Below are 5,961 nucleotides of genomic sequence, written 5' to 3' on the forward strand. Positions count from 1 at the left end.
TTTTTTTTTTTTTTTTTTGAGACAGAGTCTCACTCTGTTGCCCAGGCTGGAGTGCAGTGGTGTGACTTTGGCTCACTGCAACCTCTGCCTTGGGTTCAAGCAACTCTCATGTCTCAGCCTCCCAAGTAACTGGGATTACAGGTATGCACGATTACACCTGGTTAATTTTTGTATTTTTAGTAGAGACGAGATTTCGCCATGTTGGCCGGTATGGTCTCCAACTCCTGACCTCAAGTGATCTGCCCACCTCGGCCTCCCAAAGTGCTAGGATTACAGGTGTGAGCCACCACACCTGGCCTCATTATATTGTGCGTAGATCTCCAAGACATATTACTGAGTGAGAAAAGCAAGTTATGGAATCTAATGTATATTCTGATACTGTTAATATATTTTTAAAAAACCCAAAGAATGTGTTTAGGGTATAAGCTACGCTGCTGTCACAAAGAGACCTGAAAGTAAAATGCCAGGAATGAAGTAGTTTCTTTGTCACGTGACAGTCGAGGGCGGCGTGGCCCAGGGTGAGTGGTGTTTGTTATCTCCGGTGCGTAAAACAACTGTTGCCTGATGCTTGGGGATTCTGTGGGTCAGGAATGTAGACAGAGCGTAGAAGGAGGCTTGACTGTGCTCTATGATGTCTGGTGCCTTTTCTGGGAAGACTCGAGTAGCGAGGGGTAACTCATGTGGCTGGGGCTGGAATCTTCTGGGAGTTTCTTTTCTTTCTTTCTTTTTTTTTTTTTTCGAGATGGAGTTTTGCTCTTGTTGCCCAGGCTTGAGTGCGGTGACGTGATCTTGGCTCACCGCAACCTCCGCCTCCTGAGTTCAAGCACTTCTCCTGCTTCAGCTTCCCATGTAGCTGGGATTATAGGCATGAACCACCACCACGCCTGGCTAGTTTTGTACTTTTAGCAGAGATGGGGTTTCTCCATTTTGGTCAGGCTGGTCTCGAACTCCTGACCTCAGATGATCCACCCACCTCGGCCTCCCAATCACACCTATGCTGGGATTACAGATGTGAGCCACCACGCCTGGCCATGAAAGTTTCTTTTTCTTTCTTGTTTTTTAGTTTGCAAAATAAGTTTTATTTTTACTTCTTTTAAAAAATGGACAGGCTGGGTGCGGTGGCTCACACCTGTAATCCCAGCACTTTGCGAGGCTGAGATGGGTGGATCACCTTAGGTCACGAGTTTGAGACCAGCCTGGCCAACATGGTGAAACCCGTCTCTACTAAAAATACAAAAATTAGCCAGGCGTGACAGCAGGTGCCTGTAATCCCAGGTGCTTGGGAGGCTGAGGCAGGAGAATCACCTGAACCCAGGAGGTGGAGGTTGCAGCAAGCTGAGATACTGCCATTGCACTCCAGCCTGGGTGACAAGAGCAAAACTACATCTCAAAAAAAGAGGAAAAAAAAAGACATTAACATTCAATATATATGTACATAACTGCACCCAGGCTACGTGGACATGCTGTCCATGGGTTAGCCCTGCTCTTCGAGGAGCAGTAAAATACAAAAAATTAGCTGGGCGTGGTGGCATGCACCTGTAGTCCCAGCTACTTGGGAGGCTGAGGCAGGAGAATCCCTTGAACCCAGGAAGCAGAGGTTGCAGTGATCCCAGATTGCGCCACTGCACTCCAGCCTGGGCGACAGAACAAGACTCCATCTCAAAAACAAACAAACAAAAAAACCCCAGAAACAAAACCTCCCAACTTAGTGAAAACAAGGCATTCAATGAGAGACCAGCAGCAGAAACTGCTTATTACCAGTTTATACTAGTCATTTTATGAAGTCATATCTGTATAAAAACAAACACTAAAGAGAATAAATAAATAGATTTAAATGAAGTGACAAGCATAACTACAAATAAATACCATATTACCAGATTTTTTTTGAGACAGTCTCACTCTGTCGCCAGGCTGGAGTGCAGTGGTGCGATCTTGGCTCACTGCAACCTCCACATCCTGGGATCAAGCAGTTCTCCTGCCTCAGCCTCCCGAGTAGCTGGGACTACAGGTGCATGCCACCATGTGCAGCTAAGTTTTGTATTTTTAGTAGAGATAGGGTTGTACCATGTTGGCCAGGATGGCCTCCATCTGTTGACTTCGTGATCTACCCGCCTCGGCCTCCCAAAGTGCTGGGATTACAGGCATAAGCCACCGCGCCCGGCCTTTTTTGTTTTGTTTTGTTTGAGACCAAGTCTCGCTCTGTCGCCCAGGCTGGAGTGCAGTGGTGCGATCTTGATCTCAGCTCACTGCAACCTCCATCTCCTGGGTTCAAGTGATTCTTCTGCCTCAGCCTCCTGAGTAGCTGGGATTATAGGCGCATACCACCATGCCTGGCTAATTTTTTTTTTTTTTTTTTTTTTTTTGAGACGGAGATCTCACTGTCGGCCCGGGCTGAGTGCAGTGGCTGATCTCAGCTCACTGCAACTCCGCCTCCCGGTTAACGCCATCTCCTGCCTCAGCCTCTCGAGTAGCTGGACTACAGGCGCCCGCACCTCCCCGGCTAGTTTTTTATTTTTTTTTAGTAGAAGACGTGGTTTCACAGTTATTAGCCAGGATGGTCTCGTCTCCTGGACCTCATGATCGCCGTCTCGGGCCTCCCAAAGTGCTGGGATTACAGCTTGAAGCCACCGCGCCCGCCGCGTGGGTAATTTTTATATTTTAGTAGAGATGGGGTTTCACCATGTTAGTCAGGCTGACGGTCTTGAACTCCATTGACCTCGTGATCCACCCGCATTGCCTCCCAACAGTGTTGGGATACAGTGGCCCGCCAGATTACCATATTTTAAACAAGAATCTATAAAATTTACTACTAAGGACTTTTATTCAAAGAAGAAAAGATTACATAGTAACACCAAGCTTGCAGGTGGTGAGTTAACAGATACATTTTCTCTAAATGAAACTTACCTAGCTTCAGTAACATTTCCGGATGAAGCATCAAGTTACTGTTGCACATTTTAAAAGACTGGTCCAGCAGTGTTTCCTCTCATTTTAATTACCCCTCTTCATTTAAACCATTAGCAAGACCATTGTTACATGGATTGTCTAGAATGTCTTCGTTTAATCCATTTGACTTCTTTTTTTTTTTTTTTTTTTTTTGAGACGGAGTCTCGCTCTGCCGCCCAGGCTGGAGTGCAGTGGCCGGATCTCAGCTCACTGCAAGCTCCACCTCCCGGGTTCATGCCATTCTCCTGCCTCAGCCTCCCGAGTAGCTGGGACTACAGGCGCCCACCACCTCGCCCGGCTAGTTTTTTGTATTTTTTAGTAGAGACGGGGTTTCACCGTGTTAGCCAGGATGGTCTCGATCTCCTGACCTGGTGATCCACCCGTCTCGGCCTCCCAAAGTGCTGGGATTACAGGCTTGAGCCACCGCGCCCGGCTGACTTCTCCTTTTGATCCTCATCAGTATTAACCTCTTCGACTGTCTGTGCCCCTTGTGTATTCATTAACATATCATTTCCTAGGGACTAATACTCAGCAGCTTTGCCTTCCTTCTTTCCGAGGCCGGTTGTTTATTTCTCTCAATTCTTTGTTGTTGCTCTTCTGTTAGGCTTCTACTTGACTCAGAAGCAAACATCTCACTTTCAGATGAGTTTGTCAGAAAGGGATCTCATTCAGTAGCAGATACATCATGTCCATTATTTTCCACAACTTCATCATTATTGCTAACAAAATCTTCATGTAAAATAGGGAGATCAAGTTGAATTCGTTTTAAACAGGTTTGAACTTACTTTTTATTTCCCAGGTATTCGTCTGTCAATAAAATCCTCAAACTGCAGTTTAGGGACTATCCTGTGTGCCCAGTGCTCAACGTGTCTGATGAGAGTCTTCAAGTCTTCAGCCTCATGACCTTTACCTTTGGATTCTGCCTTATCTAATACATGCCTTAGGGCTGGAAGTCCTCTCTCTGAAATTAATCTGAGTCAGCCTGAATATATTTCTTTTAATTCTTCTCTTTGGAGGTACGGGAAGAGGTGCCCCACTTCCTGACTCTTCATCAGGTTCAGCTCCTTCACCATCTTGTCTTTCTGGAGAGGCTTACGCAGAAAGCAGGGGCCACAGCGTGGGAGTTGGCGTGAAGACTAAACGCACTTCTCTCGAGACTTGGGAACTTCCCCCCGCCATCCCCCCCTCCTTTTTTTTTTGTTTTGGAGATAGAGTCTCGCTCAGTCGCCCAGGCTGGAGTGCAGTGGTGCGATCTCGGCTAACTGCATCCTTTGCCTCTTGGGTTCAAGCGATTCTCCTGCCTCAATCTCCCCGAGTAGCTGGGACTATAGGTGCCCACCACCATGTCCAGCTAATTTTTTTGTATTTTTAGTAGAGACGATGTTTCACCATGTTGGCCGTGCTGGTCTCAAACTCTTGACCTCAGGTGATCCGCCTGCCTCGGCCTCCCAAAGTGCTGGAATTACAGGCATGAGCCACCGCGCGTGGCCTTCTTTTTCTTTTTGAGACAGTCTCCCTCTGTCGACTGGGCTGGAGCGCAGTGGCACGATCTCAGCACACTGCAACCTCCACCTCCTGGGCTCAAGCAATCCTGCCTCAGCCTCCCAAGTAGCTGGGATTACGGGCGTGCAACACCATGCTGTCTAATTTTTGTAATTTTAGTAGAGATGAGGTTTCATCATGTTGGCAAGGCTGGTCTCAAACTCCTAACCTCAGGTGATCCTCCTGCTTCAGCCTCCCAAAGTGCTAGGATTACAGGGGCAAGCCACTGCGCCCCGCCTGGATGTTTCTTTATATAGGTGTCTGGAACCTATGTAGGACTGACAAGATTTGTCTTAGTTGGGACTATTGATTGGAGTGACTATACGGGACTTATCTTTGTGGCTAAAGCTTCCATATAGCATGGTTGCCTCAGGATAGCTGGACTTTTTGCTCCAAGAGCAACCAGTTCCACTTAGTTGCTCCAGGAACTTAGGTGGAAGCCACAGGGCCTTCCGTGACTTTTTCTCAGAAGTTATGTAGTGTCAATTCTGCCATATTCTGTTGTCAGACTAGTCACAAGCGTACCTAGATTTAAGGGGAGTGAACAGAGGCACTGCCTTTCTATGTGAGGCATGATAAAGAATAGGTGGCCATGTTTTAAAACCATCACAGTGGGCAGGGCACAGTGGCTCACGCCTGTAAACCCAGCACTTTGGGAGGCCGAGGTGGTTGGATTACCCAAGGTCATGAGTTTGATACCAGCCTGGCCAACATGATGAAACCCTGTTTCTACTAAAACTACAAAAATTAGCTGGGTGTGGTTGTATGCGCCCTTAATCCCAGCTATTCGGGAGTCTGAGGCAGGAGAATCACTTGAACCCAGGAGGTGGAGGTTGCAGTAAACCGAGATTGTGCCACTGCACTGCAGCGTAGGTGACAGCAAGACTCTGTCTCAAAAAAGAAAAAAATCACAGTTGGGAAGCTGTGTCCCATGAGGTTGCATTGGGACTCAGGTTAGTTTGGTTGGGGAGGGGCAATGGGCTCTGCCACTTCTGGCTTCAAGGTAACTGAGCCCTTTGTTGCATTTCCTAGCCAGGGAAGAGAGTGGAGGGCAAGCAGTTCCTAATAAAATATGTGGTTCAGAACTTGCAGAAGTTGCCGGGTGCAGTGGCTTACATCTGTAACCCCAGCACTTTGGGAGGCCAAGATGGACAGATCACTTGAGACCAGGAGTTCAAGACCAGCCTAATCAACATGGTGAAACCCCATCTCTACTAAAAATACAAAAATTCGCTGGGCATGGTGGTGCATGACTGTAGTCCCAGCTATGTGGGAGGCTGAGGCACGATAATTACTTGAACCCAGGAGGTGGAGGTTACAGTGACCCGAGATCAATCCACTGTACTCCAGTCTGGGTGATAGAGTGAGACCCTGTCTCCAAAAAAAAAAAAAAAAATCAAAATCTGGGCACCGTGGCTCACACCTATAATCTATTCTACTAAAATCTACTCTACTAAAATATAAAATATGAAAATT

General features: G+C 47.2%; 1 protein-coding gene and 1 pseudogene across 2 annotated transcripts in view; one reads left to right on the forward strand and one right to left on the reverse strand.

Moving 5' to 3' along the window:
• TMEM120B (transmembrane protein 120B) overlaps positions 1 to 5,961 on the forward strand; it is a 67,219-nt gene that overhangs the window by 20,849 nt on the left and 40,409 nt on the right. The gene's annotated exons all lie outside the window — the stretch shown is intronic.
• LOC108523383 (TIMELESS-interacting protein pseudogene) overlaps positions 2,787 to 5,961 on the reverse strand; it is a 4,193-nt pseudogene continuing 1,018 nt past the window's right edge.

The sequence above is a fragment of the Rhinopithecus bieti genome, unplaced genomic scaffold (genome assembly GCF_001698545.2).
Source record: "Rhinopithecus bieti isolate Rb0 unplaced genomic scaffold, ASM169854v2 scaffold_74595, whole genome shotgun sequence".
In the NCBI taxonomy this organism is placed as follows: Eukaryota; Metazoa; Chordata; class Mammalia; order Primates; family Cercopithecidae; genus Rhinopithecus; species Rhinopithecus bieti.